This window comes from Trichosurus vulpecula, chromosome 5 (genome assembly GCF_011100635.1).
Source record: "Trichosurus vulpecula isolate mTriVul1 chromosome 5, mTriVul1.pri, whole genome shotgun sequence".
In the NCBI taxonomy this organism is placed as follows: domain Eukaryota; kingdom Metazoa; phylum Chordata; class Mammalia; order Diprotodontia; family Phalangeridae; genus Trichosurus; species Trichosurus vulpecula.
In genome coordinates, this window is record NC_050577.1 from 305,481,978 (window position 1) to 305,500,185 (window position 18,208).

Genomic DNA, 18,208 nt, shown 5'->3' on the forward strand with positions numbered 1-18,208 from the left:
TGGGAATGCCCTTAGAACAGAGGGTGTCAGAGCTGGGAGGTGGCTTAGAACAGGGGATGTCAGGGCTGGGAGGGGCCTGAGAACAGGGGATGTCAGGGTGGGAGGGAATTAGGAAACAAGCTAGTCCAATCCTGTAACTTCAGAGATGAAAAATCAGAATTGTGGTAGTGATGTGCTGAAGGCCATACCACATATTAATCCTTCTCCTGGCCCTTCTTCCTCCATTAATGAGTGAAATTATATGGATAATCCAGAAGAAATTGATATATTTCTTTTAGGCTTGATGGATGAATGAATAAATGAATATATGGATGAGTGAATGAGGGCGTGAAAAGTACTTATGAATCAGCTACTGTTTATCCAGGCATGGGGCTAATCATTAGAAATAAACAGAGGGAAAACAAGTCAAAGGGATCGTGCCCTAAGGAGCTTATATTCTATTGAGGAAGACAATGCATATAGGGAAGTGTTGGTCAGTGAAGAGTGCTTTTGTCTGGGGAGTCAAAGGGATGATTGTCTATCCATAGGGCAGCTGTGACAAGCACCTTCCTGAGAGTGAAGGGCAAAGGCATCTGGGCAGATGTCCCAGGTTCTCCTCTTGGATGGGATGGATGTTACCATCTCCTAGCTGGGCAAATGGCATTTGAAGTATCTAGATGGGTTTGCATCCACTAAATCAGTTCAGCCCCTAAGTGGGAGCTACCGAACTCATTTGATTCACTTTCCCAAGGGCTAGGAGCAGGTGATGAGGTAAGGGTGAAGGGATGCAGCTCACTGAGTCAGCACGTTGAATGACAAGCTACACCAGGTGTGTTCCTAATTGGGATAGGAGGTGTGCTCAGCTTGAGAGGGTGGTGAGACAAGTTTACCCTCATTCAGTCCCCAATTAAGAGGGCTTAGCTCCTGGACAAAAACTGTAAGGTTGAATGCATTGACCCCGCTGGGATCCATCCTGAAAAAATGTTTATCTCCTTCTCCCTTCTCTAAGCACCCACTTTTGGAGGACTTCCCAGGCCACTGAGTCCTAAAGGCTCCTTCAGGCCCTGAAGAGCGAGACAGAACACCATTGGGTCTGTGACTTCCTTGCCTCCTGAGCTAATGGAGACACCCAGTGACCTCCCAGGTCCGGAACCTGTTTAAGTTCATATCTCTGCCCACCAGAGAGGGCAGGTGAAGTGTTTCTACTGGATCCTGGGAAGGTGAGTCCACTGAGTCACCTGATTCCAACTTTTATGGAGGAACTCTCTGCAGTCCCATGAATCATTGTCAAAACCAGTGCTGAACATTTCAATTCCACATTTTGAACCCTGCTCAGCAAACACAGAATTCATTGCTTTTAGAGAGCTAGCTGTGGTTCTAAAAGAGAATATAGTAAATAGCTGCCAAAAGCCATCTTCACAAACTAGGATGTGAAATAAATAACTGCAAACTTTGAAAGGAAGAGGGGAGAGGAAAAAAAATGGTAAGAGTCTATGTGCCAAGCATTGTGCCAAATACTTTACAAATATTATTTCATGCAATTCTCATAACACTGTGAAGCAGATGCTATTAGTATCCCATTTACAGTTGGGAAACTGAGACAGGCAAAAGTTAAGTGACTTGTGCAAAGTCATAGAGCTAGTAAGCATTTGAGACTGGTCTTGACCTCAGGTCTTCCTGATACCAGGCCCACTGTTCTATCAATTGAATCCATCACCAAACTGACTTGGAATGCCCAAAGTGGGAGGGACCTGTGACCACAGGTCGGAGTCCTGGTGCTCTTGGACTCTACCCCTTTGCATATGCCTTCCACCTCTTCTAGTACTCTGCATCTACTTATCCTTTTCATCCTATTTACAAACATGCCTAGCCCCACCCCCGTCTGTAAGGAAACAGACAAATAACCAGGTGAAGAGGCTCACTTGACCTTAGCTTTCCCCCAAGGTATCATTCTATATGTTTTCTTCTTCCCATGGCCAAACTCCTAGAACAATTTTCTGCATGTTTTGTCTCCACTTCCTCACTCATGTGTCCATGCCTGGCAATCTGGCTTCAGATTTCACTGTTTAGTTGATACTGCCCTCTACAAAGTCACGCCAATGGCTTATTAAGTTGCTAAATCTCAAGGCCTTTTCCCCAACCACATTGTGTTTTCCCTGTCTTTGGACACTGGTGGCCACCTCCTTCCCCTGTACATGGTCTCTTATCTTGCCTCCTGGACCACTGTTCTTTCTTAGTTCCCTTTTTACCTGGCTTACTAATCCTTCTAATTATCTTTTATTTGGCTCATCCTTCAGCAACAATCTTCTTAACAGGGATTCTATGATTATTTTCTCTCACTCCCTGCACTCAAATATTTCAATGAACATGGAACCTCATCATATCTGGAATTTCCACCAATGATGCTGCTCACAAACTAGTCATCCTGTATTGCTGTATCTCTGCTATTCTACTCTTGACAAAGCCCTTCCATACATTTACCGAAGGAAATTCATGCAATGTGCTGGAAGCCTTCCTCTATTTTTTCTATATCATCAAGTTACCAGTGGATGACAATGGTCCTACACCCTCATTTTCACCATGGAACCAGCTCTAATTCTTTTCCTAGAATGACATATTTTACTCCTATTCATTGGAGCTCCTCATTGCTTATTTGTTGTATCCTGTTCTTCCTCGACATATGTGCCTCCATATTGGCCTGAGAGTGATATTGACTTTTAATTTGTCAGTGACAATGAGATTCCATATATCACTGCAGAATTTGTTTAATTAAAAAGGTGGGCCTTAGCTTCTCTGGGAAGCTTTGTGTTAATAAGGGAGTTCTGCAATTTTCCAAAGACATTCCAGGTCTTTTTCTCCTCTTGTTCAACTCTGGGCTCAGCTCGAAGAACACCTGTTCTGTCTGTCCAAGCTAAACGCACTGGTGGACAAAACCAATACGTTGTCCATTCAAGCACATTAGAATCTGCCTTTTGTAGATCGGCAGAGGCTCTGCAATGTTCTGATGTTTAATGAAATCAATACGATTTGTCATTCCCAAGTAGGAGCATCTAGAGCACTCCTTAGGGAAGCCCTCTTCAGCTTGGATTCTACATTTGATCTCCTACATCACAATGGCAAATAAATTTGGTGAGCATACTTCTCCCTGGGGCATGCCACAACGGATGGGAATTTCAGGGGCTGTTGAATAAAGTTATTTCTGTTGTTTTATCCCCCAAAGAATCTTGCATTATTTGGATATATAGATGAGAGATAAATCTACGTAAAATTAACTTAAGTGTCATTTTGTTCTACTGAATCGAATGTGATTTTTCATAATCAACAATCGGTCATAAGAATGAGAGTATGTATTGTTTCTATATGTATATCAGTTAATTCTGAAATAGGAATTATATGACTCATGGTGAATATCACTTGCAAAAGCCTACTTCTTTCTGGATAAAACTGATGAGAGCACAATGTCTGGGAACCCCCTTAAACCTGGAGTACAGTCTCTGGGAGCTCCTTGAAGTCTCCTTGAATCTTCCAACTGGATCTGGCCTTCCCCTAATGCCATGGGCCTTGCATTATCATTGGTCCCAAGTCTCTGCCTAGCCTAGCCCTCTATTGTCCAGCTGTTTCTCACACTTAATCCTGATCAAAATATCTATACCCTACCTCTGTTACCCTAGCCCTCTACTGTCTGTCATCTCCATGTAGCCTTCAGCTATTTCCCACCCTGGAGTCTGACCTCATCTCAGTCCCATCAAGCTCCTCCTTAGACTCCTCCTCAAGGCCCTCCCTAAACCCCTCCTCTAGTCACCTCAGACCGCCCCTCAATCCCTCCCACAATCTTTGTGTATATAATTTCCATCTTGCCTCCATGAAGGCGCTCAGATTCAATCTAGCTCAGTAGATTCAATCTGGCCCACTTTTGGAAACAGGTGTCACAAAGGGTGGGATTTCTTAACACAACCCATTATGGCAAACCCTTAATAAACTTTGTCTTTTCCCCTGGCTGAGAAGGTTTGAGTTGAATTCTTTTGGCAGGACCCGGCATGTCAGTACTTTGGGGTGTCGAGCACCGCTCAACACCAAACCTCTTCAAAACCATCAAGGAGAATACCCTTGATTTGGGTATAGATTGCTCATAAACATTTTGCAAAAATAGAAAAGAAAGCATATAGGTGAATGGTTATTAATATTCTCTGGGTCACCTTTTATAAATAAAGTCCCAGATCCCCCCCATACTTTGGGTATCTTCCCCTCCTTTAGATGACTTCTATGTTCATTTCCATGTGTCCATAACAATGCCACCTCCAGCACGGATCTCCAACGTATACGATTGATTCAACACTCCTGCTTTTCCTGTCTTGGTTCTCTTAAAGCTTGTTTCCTGCCTCTTCAATGAGCATGATTAGACCTGCAATTTTGTGATCTAAGGATAGTCATTTCATTGCCCTTGATGGAGAAAATTTGTCATGATTATTTTTGTGAATTTTTCTGTTGTTTTTTCCCCTCCTATTTGTCATCCTCCTTCCATTTGCATCCTTAAACACCCATCGGATGACTTTGATTTTTGGATATTTGGCCATCTTCTTTGAAGTGGTTTTTATCCTCCACTTCTTCTCTATCTCTACTCCTAATCATCCATTATCCTTTTTCATAATATTTTGCTCTCTCTCTCTCTCTCTCTCTCTCTCTCTCTCTCTCTCTCTCTCTCTCTTTTTCTTTGGCTCTGGCTCTTTTTCTTTCTGTCTCTATCTTGCTCTCTGGCTCTCTGTGTCTGTCTCTTTCTGTCTCTTTCCATTTGCCAAGTAAATGAAGTGTGTGCAGACTGAGATGCTTTCTGGGCTCCTTTGGTCTTGATTTTGTGCCAATTAATTTACATTGGTCAAACTTCTGAATAACATTATTGTACCCGTTGTTAATGTCATTTCTGTTGTCCATTTCCTTTATAAAAAAAATTATCCATTATAGTTAAAATCGTTTGGGCAGGGTTACATCCATCATCTTCTCAATACTCTTTTTTTCTTTGTTTGTTCATTTTTAACTATTTCCGATTTTTAACTTTGACAATTTGGTGGTGTTAATTTATTTTATATTAAATGATGTATAAACTCCTCAGTAATTAGAAATGGTCAAAAATGAAAAAAGGCTGTATTAAGAAGAAATTATTTCCCTGTGGTCACACTGTTTTTCCCTTCATTTAATGCTCTCCTTCCAGAGCAATGAATTTCTTATACTTTTTCAACCTTCAAAGCTCAAATCAAGTGAATCCTCCTCCATTAAGCCTTCCCAGAGATCCTGTGACTGAGACTGGACTCTCTTCAAATATTCACAGACCATTTTTTCCTAATTTTCTTCTTTAGATCTATAAAAGGTCCTTATCTTTCAACAAATTGTGTCTCCTGAACTCTGGAGGACATAAATTTCCTGAGGTCATGGATTGAGTGGTGTTTGCCTTTCTGGAGTTTAGCAAAGGGCATAAAGTAGACAATTACTAACAGGTTTTTTTAATAGAATGAAATATCTGGAGATGGACAAGAGGAGACTGGATGAACACTCAGAAAAAATATTCCATTGGGATATAGGTTAGCAGATCATCTATTTCACATATATGGAAACCAAAGCCCAAAAAGTGAAGCAGCTTGTCAAGGTCATGTACGTTGTAAGAATCAAGGTTAGAATTCAAACCCTAGTCCTCAGACCTTGAGAACCACATTATGGAATTGTTTTTTTTTTTCATTTTTTTTTCTTAATTCTATGTAAACAAAAATTTTACATTAATTTTTAAAATTTTAAGTTCTAAATTCTCTCTCTCTCCCTTCCAAGAAGGTAAACAATTTTATACAAATTATATATGTATAGTCATGCAAAATATTTGCACATTAACCATGGTGCAAAAGAAAACACAGACCAAAAGAAAAAAATAAAGAAGAATAATAAAGAAAATTTGAAAATATGCTGTGATTTAGATTTAGATTTCTTTAATTCTTTCTCTGGAGATAGCATTTTTCATCATAAATCCTTTGGAATTGTCTTGGGCCACTGTATTGCTGAGAAAAGCAGCTAAGAAATTTCTAGTTCATCATCTAATAATATTCCTGTTAGTGAGTACAATGTTTTCCTCATTTCACTTTTCATTGGTTCATGTAAGTCTTTCCAGGTTTTTCTCTTTTTTTTATTTTTTTAAATATTTTTTATTGGTACTTTTTTCCCCATTATTTATTTATTTAATATTTTTAGTTTTCAGCATTAATTTTCACAAGAGTTTGAATTACAAATTTTCTCCCCATTTCTACCCTCCCCCCACTCCAAGATGGCATATATTCTGATTGCCCCATTCCCAAGTCAGCCCTCTGTTCTGTCACCCCACTCCCCCCATCCTCTTTTCCTCTTACATTCTTGTAGGGCAAGATAGATGTTTATGCACCATTGCCTGTATATCTTATTTCCTAGTTGCATGCAAAAACTTTTTTTGGACATCTTCTTTTAAAACTTTGGGTTCCAAAGTCTCTCCCCTTTTTCCTCCCCACCCACCCTCCCTAAGAAGGCAAGCAATTCAACTTAGGCCACGTGCGTATCATTATGCAAAACCCTTCCACAATACTCATGTTGTGAAAGACTAACTATATTTTGCTCCTTCCTATCCTATCCCCCCTTATCCAAATTTCTCCCTTGACTCAGTCCCTTTTCAAAAGTCTTTCCTCTGATTACCTCTTCCTCAAATCTTCCCTCCCTTCTATCTTCCCCCCTTTTTTATCTCCTTCCTCCTACTTTCCTGTGGGGTAAGATACCCAGTTGAGTGTCTATGTTATTCCTTCTTCAGGTCAAATCTGATGAGAGCAAGATTCACTCATTCCCCCTCACCTGCCACCTCTTCCCTCCCAAGAGAACTGCTATTTCTTGCCATTTTTATGTGAGATAATTTACCCCATTCTATCTCTCCCTTTCTTCCTCTCTCAATATATTCCACTCTCACCCCTTAATTTGATTTTTTAGATATCATCCCTTCATATTCAACTCACCCTATGCCCTCTGTCTATATCTATATCTATATCCATATATATATATATATATATATATGTATGTATGTATGTATGTATGTATGTATGTATATTCCCTTCACCTCCCCTAATACTGAGGTCTCATGAATTATACACATCATCTTTCCATGTAGGAATGTAAACAAAATAATTCAACTTTAGTAAGTCCCTTATGATTTCTCTTTCTTGTGTACCTTTTCATGCTTCTCTTGATTTTTGTGTTTGAAAGTCTAATTTTCTATTCAGCTCTGGTCTTTTCCCTGAGAAAGCTTGAAAGTCCTCTATTTTATTGAAAATCCATATTTTGCCTTGGAGCATGATACTCAGTTTTACTGGGTAGGTGATTCTAGGTTTTAATCCTAGCTCCATTGACCTCTGGAATATCATATTCCAAGCCCTTCGATCCCTTAATGTAGAAGCTGCTAGATCTTGTATTATCTTGATTGTGTTTCCACAATACCCAAATTGTTTCTTTCTGGCTGCTTGCAGTATTTTCTCCTTGATCTGGGAGCTCTGGAATTTGGTGACAATATTCCTAGGAGTTTTCTTTTTGGGATCTTTTTAAGAAGGCTATAGGTGGATTCTCTCAATTTCTATTTTACCCTCTGGCTCTAGAGTATCAGGGCAGTTCTCCTTAATAATTTCTTGAAAGATGATATCTAGGCTCTTTTTTTGATCATGGCTTTCAGCTAGTCCAAAAATGTTTAAATTATCTCTCCTGGATCTATTTTCCAGGTCAGTGGTTTTTCCAATGAGATATTTCACATTGTCTTCCACTTTTTCATTGCTTTGGTTCTGTTTTATAATATCTTGATTTCTCATCAAGTCACTAGCTTCCACTTGCTCCAATCTAATTTTTAAGGTAGTATTTTATTCAGTGGCCTTTTTGAACCTTTTCCATTTGGCTAATTCTGTCTTTCAAGGCATTCTTCTGCTCATTGGCTTTTTGCAGCTCTTTTGCCATTTGAGTTAGTCTATTTTTTAAGGTGTTATTTTCTTCAGTATTTTTTGGGTCTCCTTTAGCAAGTCATTGACTTGTTTTTCATGGTTTTCTTGCATCCTTCTCATTTCTCTACCCAGTTTTTCTTCTACTTCTCTAACTTGCTTTTCCAAATCCTTTTTGAGCTCTTCCATGGCTTGAGACCAGTTCATGTTTTTCTTGGAGGCTTTTGATGCAGGTTATTTGACTTTGTTGACTTCTTCTGACTGTATGTTTTGGTCTTCTTTGTCACCAAAGAAAGATTCCAAATTCTGAGACTGAATCTGGGTGTGTTTTCACTGCCTGGCCATATTCCCAGTCAACTACTTGACCCTTGTGTTTTTCACTGGGGTATGACTGCCTGTAGAGTAGAGAGTATGTTGTTCCAAGCTTGAGGGGATGCCCTGTTGTTTTCAGAGCTATTTCTCACAGCAAGTTCTCTCATACCAGCTACTCCTTCGCCAAGAACCGCCAATCTGGACCTGACTCAGATCTTAAGCAGTCTCTGCACTCCTGCTCAGATCTGCCACTTAATTCCTCCCACCAGGTGGGCCTGGGGCTGGAAGCAACTGCAGCTGTAGTTCTGTAGCTACACTCCCTCTGCTGCCCCTGGGGGCAGTGGCTGAACCATGAACTCCTTTCACTCTGTCCCCAGCATCTTTTCCCACTAGCTTTCTCTGTCGTCTTGTGTTTGTGGATTGAGAAGTCTGGTAACTGCCACAGCTCACTAATTCAGGGCTCTAGGGCCTGTTCTGCTTGGCTCCCAGTCTGGTTGGTCCAGGTGTGGCTCATGGTGGGCGCTGCTCTGTTCCCAGCTCTGTGCTATAGACCCTACCCAGTGACCATCCAGGCTGTCCTGGGCTGAAGCCCTGCTTCCCTCTGCTATTTTGTGGGTTCTGCAGTTCTGGAATTTGTTCAGAGCCATTTTTTTATCAGTGTTTGTTTATCAGTCCTGGGGGAGAGCCCTGGGCAAGTCCCTGCTTTCTGGCTGCCATCTTGGCTCCACCTCTGTCCAGGTTTTTCTAAAAGAATCTTGTACATCATTTCTGTAGAAAAAAAAATAACATTCATTGTTTTTTTTTAAGTTTTGAGTTCCAAATTCTATGCCTGCCTCCTTTCCCTCCCACTTCTATAAGATGGTAAGCAATCTGATACAGATTATGCATATGCAATTATGTAAAACAGTTCATATTAGTCAGTCATTTTTTGTTCAAGAATATTCAAACAAGAAAAGGAAAAGTGAAAAAATAGTATGCTTTGGTCTGAATTCAAACTCTCTCAGTTCTTTCTCTGGAGGCAGAATTTTTCTTCGTGGGTCTTTTGGGGACTGTCTTGGATCATTGTCTTCCTGAGAATAGCTAAGCCATTCATGGCTGATCATCTCACAATATTTCTGTTACTGTGTACAATGTTCTCATTCTGCTCACTCCATTTTGTATCAGTTCATGTAAGTCTTCCCAAGGTTTTCTAAATCATTCTTCCCCTCATTACTTATAGCACAACAGTACCCTATCACAATCATATAACACAACTTATTTAGCCATTCCCCAATTGATGGCATCACCTCAATTTCCAATTCTTTGCCAGCACAAAGAGTTGCTATAAATATATTTGTACCTACAGGTCCTTTTCCTTCTTCTTTGATGTCTTTGAGGTACAGATCTAATAGTGGTATTGCTGGATTTATCTTTGCTTCATCCCTGTTATTATTGGAAAGACTTCTAGCTTATCCCTACTATGGATAATGTTTGCTTATGGATTTATATAGATATAGATATATTTATCATTTTAAAGAAAGCTCAGAAGCCTATAAACTACGTATACCCTTTAGCCCAGCAATAAACCTACTAGGTGTACACCCCGAAGAGATCAGAGAGAAAAAGGAAAAAGGACCCATGTATATAAAATATATACATAGTATTATTTTGTGGGGGCAAAGAATTGGAAACTTAAGGGGTATTCAGCAACTGGGAAATGAATGAACAAGTTGTGATATATGATGGTGATGATATGCTATTATGCTGTAACAAATGATGAAGGGAAAATTTCAGCAAAACCTGGGAAGACTTATAAGAACTGATGCAAAGTGAAATGAGTAGAACTAGGAGAGCTTTGTAGAAGATAAAAGCAACATTGTAATGATAATGACAATGAAAGACTTAGACCTATCAAAACAGTGATAAGTAGCAATTCCAAAGGACTCATGATCAAAAAATACTCTCCACCTCCAGAGAGAGAACTAATGAACTCTATGTGCAGATTGAAATGCATATTTTCAGTTTTTAATTTTTTTCTTTCTCCTTCCCCACCCAACCCTGACCCTGTAACATGGCTTATGTGGAAATATTTTACATAACTTATAACATGTATAATGAGTATTGTATATCTTCCCTTCTCAGTGGTCATGGGATAGGATTGAAGGAGAGAGAGAATTAGGAACTAAAAAAAATAGATGGGGTTCTGTAATTCCAAAGCCACTACCAAGCTTCCCAGATGGCCCCTAAGGTCTATTTTGTAATTCTATAGATAACTGTGAAATCTTAAGGAAGACACTTTATATCCTTCTGTGAGTTTCTCTAGTTTCATGAGTCATTCCATTAAAGAAACCTATACTACCCACTCCCTTGAATGTTGAAAGATTGGTAATCAGTCCTCTCAGGAAGGTACATGTAGACCTGAAAAAAATGTCCCTTAATCTCTCAGAATGGCAGTGAGGTGGCTCAGTGGATAGAGCACTGGGCCTGAAGTCAGGAAGATCTGAGTTCAAATTTGACATCAGACACTTACTAGCTAAGTGACCCTGAGCAACTCACTTAACTTCTATTTGCTTTAATCCACTGAAGAAGGAAATGGCAAATCACTCCTGTATCTTTGTCAAGAAAACCCTATAGACAGTATAGTTTATTGGGCCATGAAGAGTTAGATATGACTGAACAACAACAAATCTTTCAACACTTTAGGCAACTTTTCAAAAGTATAAAGTTTAGAGCGCTTTATATAAGGACTTTCTTCACCTGGAATTTCTCTATTCCAAGAAATCACAGGTCCCTTTCCACATGAAATAAAGAATGTGTGCCCTTACATTACATGAAACACTGAGGATGCTTCTCCAGGCTCAATATCCAGGGAAAGGGGTGCGGTGCAGAGTCAAAGACCCAGGCTTCAAAATATGGCTATGCTACATACTGCTTATTTGATTTAGTGTATTTCACTTCACCTGTGAGAGGAGTCTAGAGCACTGAACGAACTTAAAGTCAGGAAGAATAGGGTTTGTAGCCTACCTCAGAAACTTCATAGCTATCTGAAGTTGGGCAAGTCATTTCCCTTCTGTCTGCCTCAGTTTCCCTATCTAAAAAATGAGAGTTTGGGATGAACTGATCCTTCCAACTCTAGGTCCATAATTACTTAATATTATTTTTCAGGTCTCCAGTTTACTGAAATGATCAATATTTTCAGGGATAGAAGAAAAGCTTTTTTTTTTCTAGACTGATGTTGGACAGCTCATTTAATCTGCCCACCCACATGTTCATTGCCATCATATGTGCCCACTTGCCTCAAGTCTATGTCTGGACATGGTTTGCAGGAACAAGCAGGCAGTTTTCAGACTCAAAATCTAATATTACCACTGAAGAATTCACTGTCTCAAAAGTTCAATTCCAAGCCTGGGATATCAATGGAAAAATCTCACTATAGCTGAGGCAGAGGCTGCTTAACAGGCTGGGAACTTTAAATATTAATCACCAGTTTGATGCTTTTCCCTCTGCTCTCCCAATTCCTAAACATGACAAGGAAAACAGAAAAAATAAATCACTCTGTGGGGGCGGAGCCAAGATGGCAGCTGGAAAGCAGGGACTAGCATGAGCTCCCCACCGAGTCCCTCCAAAAACCTATAAAAAATGGCTATGAACCAATTCTAGAACTGCAGAACCCACAAAACAGCAGAGGAAAGCAGGGCTCCAGCCCAGGACAGCCTGGATGGTCTCTGGGTGACATGTACCCCACATGGACCTGGGAGCTGGGAGCTGGGAGCTGGGAGAGGAGCGGAGCAGAGCCCAGCATGAGTGGCATGGACCAACCAGACCAGGAGCCGGGTGGAGCGGGCCCTAGCAACCTGAATCAGTGAGCTGCAGCAGTTACCAGACTTCTCAAACCACAAACACCAAGGACAGCGGAGAAGGTTAGTGGGAAAAGCTTTGGGAGTGAAAGGAGTTCATGGTTCGGCCACCACCGGTGGGGCAGCTATAGCTGCAGTTGCTTCTGGCCCCAGGCCCACCTGGTGGGAGGAATTAAGTGGTGGATCAGAGCAGGAGTGCACAGCCTACTGAAGATCTAAGCCCAGTCTGGGTTGGGAGTTCTGGGGGAAGGAGCAGTGCTGGTGTGGCAGAGCTGGCACATACCCCCCAAACGTGGAACACAGAACTCTTTAGTCTACAAGCAATCATACCCCACTGAAAAACTCAAGGATCAAGTTAGTTGGTTGGGAATATGGCCAGGCAGCGAAAACACACCCAGATTCAGTCTCAGACTTTGGATTCTTTCTTTGGTGACAAAGAAGACCAAAACATACAGCCTAAAGAAGTCAACAAAGTGCAAGAGCCTGCACCAAAAGCCTCCAAGAAAAACATGAACTGGTCCCAGGCCATGGAAGAGCTCAAAAAGGATTTGGAAAAGCAAGTTAGAGAAGTAGAGGAAAAATTGGGAAGAGAAATGAGAAGGATGTGAGAAAACCATGAAAAACAAGTCAATGACTTGCTAAAGGAGACCCAAAAAATACTGAAAAATACACTGAAGAAAACAACACCTTAAAAAAATAGACTAACTCAAATGGCAAAAGAGCTGCAAAAAGCCAATGAGCAGAAGAATGCCTTGAAAGGCAGAATTAGCAAAATGGAAAAGGAGGTCCAAAAGACCACTGAAGAAAACACAACCTTAAAAATTAGATTGGAGCAAGTGGAAGCTAGTGACTTTATGAGAAATCAAGATATTATAAAACAGAACCAAAGGAATGAAAAAATGGAAGACAATGTGAAATATCTCATTGGAAAAAAAACCACTGACCTGGAAAATAGATCCAGGAGAGATAATTTAAAAATTATTGGACTACCTGAAAGCCATGATCAAAAAAAGAGCCTAGATACCATCTTTCAAGAAATTATCAAGGAGAACTGCCCTGATATTCTAGAGCCACAGGGCAAAATAGAAATTGAAAGAATCCATCGATCGCCTCCTCAAATAGATCCCAAAAAGAAATCTCCCAGGAATATTGTTGCCAAATCCCAGAGCTCCCAGATAAAGGAGAAAATACTGCAAGCAGCCAGAAAGAAACAATTTGAGTATTGTGGAAACCCAATCAGAATAACCCAAGATCTGGCAGACTCTACATTAAGAGATCGAAGGGCTTGGAATACGATATTCCAGAGGTCAATGGAGCTACGATTAAAACCTAGAATCACCTACCCAGCAAAACTGAGTATCATGCTCCAAGGCAAAATATGGATTTTCAATAAAATAGAGGACTTTCAAGCTTTCTCAGTGAAAAGACCAGAAATGAATAGAAAATTTGACTTTCAAACACAAGAATCAAGAGAAGCATGAAAAGATAATCAAGAAAAAGAACAAGAAAAAGAAATTGCAAGGGACTTACTAAAGTTGAACTGTTTTTTTGACATTCCTACATGGAAAGATGACATGTATGACTCATGAGACCTCAGTGTTAGGGTAGCTGAAGGGAATATGCATATATATGTGTGTATATATATATATATATATATATATATATATATATATATATATATATATATATATGTATGTATGTATATATATGTTTATGTGTATATATATGTGAATGTGTATGTATGTATATATGTTTGTGTATATATGTGTATATATATATATATATATATATATATATATATATATATAAAGAGAGAGAGACACACAGGGTGAGTTGAAGATGAAGGGAAGATATCTAAAAGAAATAAAATCAAATTAAGAGATGAGAGAGGAATATATTGAGAGAGGGAGAGAGGGAGAGATAGAATGGGCTGGATTATCTCGAATAAAGGTGGCAAGAGGAATCATTGCTGTGGGAGGAGAGGAGAGGGCAGGTGAGGGGGGAATGAGTGAATCTTGCTCTCACCAGATTTGGCCTGAGGAGGGAATACCATACATACTCAACTGGGTATCTTACCCCACAGGAAAGAAGAGGGAAGAAGACAAAATAAAAAGGGTGGGATGATGGAGGGGAGGGCAGATGGGGGTGGAGGTAATCAAAAACAAACACTTTGGAAAGGGGACAGGGTCAAGGGAGAAAATTTAGTAAAGGGGGATGGGTTGGGAAGGAGCAAAATATGGTTAGTCTTTCACAACATGAGTATTGTGGAAGGGTTATACATAATGATATACATGTGGCCTATGTTAAATTACTTTACTTCTTAGGGAGGGTGGGTGGGAAGGGAAGAGGGGAGAGAATTTGGAACTGAAAGTTTTAAAAACAGATGTTCAAAAACAAAAAAAAAATTTTTTGCATGCAACTAGGAAATAAGATACACAGGCAATGGGGCGTAGAAATTTATGTTGTCCTACCAGAAAGGAAGGGCAAAGGGCATGGGAGGGGAGTGGGGTGACAGAAGGAAGGGCTAACTGGGGAACAGGGCAACCAGAATATATGCCATCTTGGAGTGGGGGGGAGGGTAGAAATGGGGAGAAAATTTTGTAATTCAAACTCTTGTGAAAATCAATGCTGAAAACTAAATATGTTAAATAAATAAATTTAAAATAAAAAAAATAAATCACTCCATGAAGTTGACATGCCTTGTATTGTCCATCATCTTAGAATATTCCATATTAAAGAAAGTTAAGTTGCTTTAAGAAATCCTAGTTCTGTCATTGACTGGCTGTGGGACTTTATGGGTCTCATCTTCTCAAATATGAGAAATTTATTTATGTCGATTAATTTCTAACACCCTTCTCAGGTTTCATTTTCTGCATTCCTGGGACCATAGCTTTAGAAATAACTGGAAGAGACCATAGAGGTCATGGAGCCCAAACTCTGTGATGATTTTACAGATTAGGTGCTGTAAGCCAGAGAAATTACAGGACATTTCAAGGTTCACACAACTAGTAAGTTTCTGTGGCACGATTTGAACCAATGTCTTCCTGACACCAAGTCCAGTGATCTACCCATCAGATCAGCTTCTATGGCTCTCATGTTCTTTGTTCTAACTTTACCATAGGAGGGACCTTAAGCACATTGCTTGAGCATTCTGTGTCTCCTGCTCCTCACTTATAATCTCTAGCCTCCCTTTCAGGGTTTTTATGGGTTATGTGTGAGAGAATGTGTAACAAAAAGTCCAAAGCTTTCTAATATGTTGGGAGTGGACCCATGGCCATGCCAAAAAAGCCCATTTGAATTCCTTAATATAAGACCGAAGACTTAAGCTCTGCGTAAATTAGGCCAAGGTTAGATTTCTGTTTTACAATTATTTGCCTTCAAAAGACACTTTCCTGTCACGTGCTGGCCTTTGACAGTTCTCCTGAGGTCTTCCTCTGTTCACCAGTTTTCTAATCTAATATTTGTATATGATGTGTTTAGTCCACTCCCTGCCTCCTCCAAAGACATATGTCACATTGTGCATTGTATCTTGCAATAACTCCCTCCCAAGCATAATTTTAGGTATTTACACAGCCAATTGTCGCAGTAAATGAGCCATAAATTCAAACTCTGTCTATATTGTTGTTGTTATTTAATTCTACTGGCTGTAAAATGACATGAGAGTATCTATAGTATAGCCAAGATAGAGCTGGTGGGTGCTTAGTAATTCCAGAGGAGGGTAGCCTTCTGAGGCCTGGATTAGTTATGCATGAAAGATGCAAATAAGTACAAGAATAGCAGTTTACATTTCTTTAGATCATTAAAGTTTTCAAATCCCTTTCCTTATACCAGTCTTATGAGGCAAGCAGTCTAAATATCATTATTCCCATTTCAAAAAGGAGAAAACTGAGGGTCAGGGTGCCATGGGTTACTAGTGAGTGACACAGGCAAGACTAGGAACCAAAGGTTAGGAGTCTTTCTCTTATAGCACCCTGTCTACCATTAACACGTCACACAAAAGCAAGAATATCTGGTGAAACAATGTTCCAGGCGACAATCATATCCACAGTGATGTAGATGGTAGCAACAGGCTGCCAGCAAGTGGATGATACAAAGGGGTGGTGATGGGGTTTGGTTAGAATGTGATAACGAAACAGTGATAATTTCTCCCACGTTAATAGCTCACCTTTTTGTAGCACCCTAAGGCTCACCAGGAGCATTGGGAAACACCATTGTTCGTGGCAACTTTCATGGGTTTTTCTTAGTGTCTCACATCAGTGACCTCCCTCCTCTAAGATACACAGAAAGAAGACTAGAATAATATGAGATCATAGTAGACTTTTGGAGCAATGAAACAATACAGTGGCTAGTTCTCCTATGGGGGGAAGGTGGGGATGCTTTACCTTCTCCATGGTGGCAGGCTTTGTTTGTCCTTTCCACATCATAGTGCTGACTTGGCAGAGAAGCCTCTCCAGAGATGCCTTAATTGAATGTATCTTAGAACACAATGATAGATCATGATTTATTGTACATTGAAGAGGCCTTCCCCAGCACCAGTCTGCTCTCTCAGAGGTTAAACAGTATTCAGCGTGGGCTTCTTGTGAAAATGATTCCTATAGCTGCAAACCAAGGAGAAAAACATAGCTATCCATTTGCTGTCAAGTGTAAGCAGCACCAAAGGCTGGTGCGCAGCGGCTTGGGGAGTGAGACCCCACATGCCTCCTTAGAAACCCAGGTGCAGCTTGCCATGCTGAACACGTCTTCTCATTCTCCTGCACCCAAATTGCTGTTGGTGTAAACAAAAAAAAAGGATGAATTTATTAAATCCATCATTTCTTAATTTACTCCTTCATGGTGTTTGCAATTAGCCAAGCGCTGCATGACATCTGCATTGGCTGATGTTTCTACTAGCCCCACTGCCACACGTGCCTTCTCCCAATGTTAGCAGAAAATGATGATCCAAGATGCAGCGTACAAGCAGACTGTCAGGTTGGGGATGTGTGTCAGTAGATAGAGAGGATTATGATTATTCCTTCCCCTCCCCCATTCCTTTTCCCCCTTCCTTCCACCCTTCCTTCTCTGTTTCCTTCCTTCTGCCCTTCCTTTCTTCCTCAGAAAACCTTGAGAGTGGTAAGCTTGAGAAAAAGTCTCTCTCCAGGAAATCAGTCATCAGAAGAAAGGAGCCCTGAGGGATTATTTTATGACTCATGTCACCCTAGGAATCTGTAAAGTTTTAAGTTCCCCAAAGCAGCCCAACATGTTTAACAAGTCTCCTCCTGCAAGCTCGTGGATCTCCTGTCACCAGAATACAAAGTCCCCAGGGAGAAACATGCATGCCTGCCTATCCTAGGCCCAGAGTTGCCTTGAGTTTCAACTTCAGACCAGTGCTCATAGACATAGACCAATGTTGTCTCCTAACCAAGCTGCTGTTTGCAAGGATTAATGTCAAAGCTCATTATCTAATATTCAAACATTTCATTATCAGATTACTGACAGGAAATGTTGGCAATGGGAACCTGAACATGGTTATTGTTCAGTTGTTTCAGTCACGTCCAACTCTATGACCCCTTGTGGGGTTTTCTTGGCAAGGAAGCTTAAGTGGTTTACCATTTCCTTCTCTAGCCCATTTTAAATATAAGTAAACTGAGGCAAACAGGGTCAAGTGACTTCCTCAGGTTCATATAGCTAGTAAGTGTCTGAGGTTGGATTTGAACTCAAGAGTCTTCCTGAGTCCAGGCCTAGCACTCTATCCACTGTGTCACATAGATGTCACTAACACATGGAAAGTACAAAAGAAGAAATAAAGGGAAGTCTGGGTTGATGAGGACTATCTGTTCAGTTCTTTTAAACCAAAGAGGATGAGAGAGTAAACAACCTGAATATCCACCACACTAGACAGCATCGGCCATAAGGACAACAAAGAAATGATTGCATATGTGACATTCAGAAACTCACAGGAGAAAAAACAACTCTATTGGCTTCAGCTAAGTCTCAGCCTCAAACATCTGTATCTAAAGGCCCTACATTTAGGCACCAAGAGGGGCTAGAAACTAGCAAAATGGGCAAATGCGAGCAGATGCCTTATTGAGACTTAGGAGGAAGGATCCTGTGCCTGCAATATGACTCTGG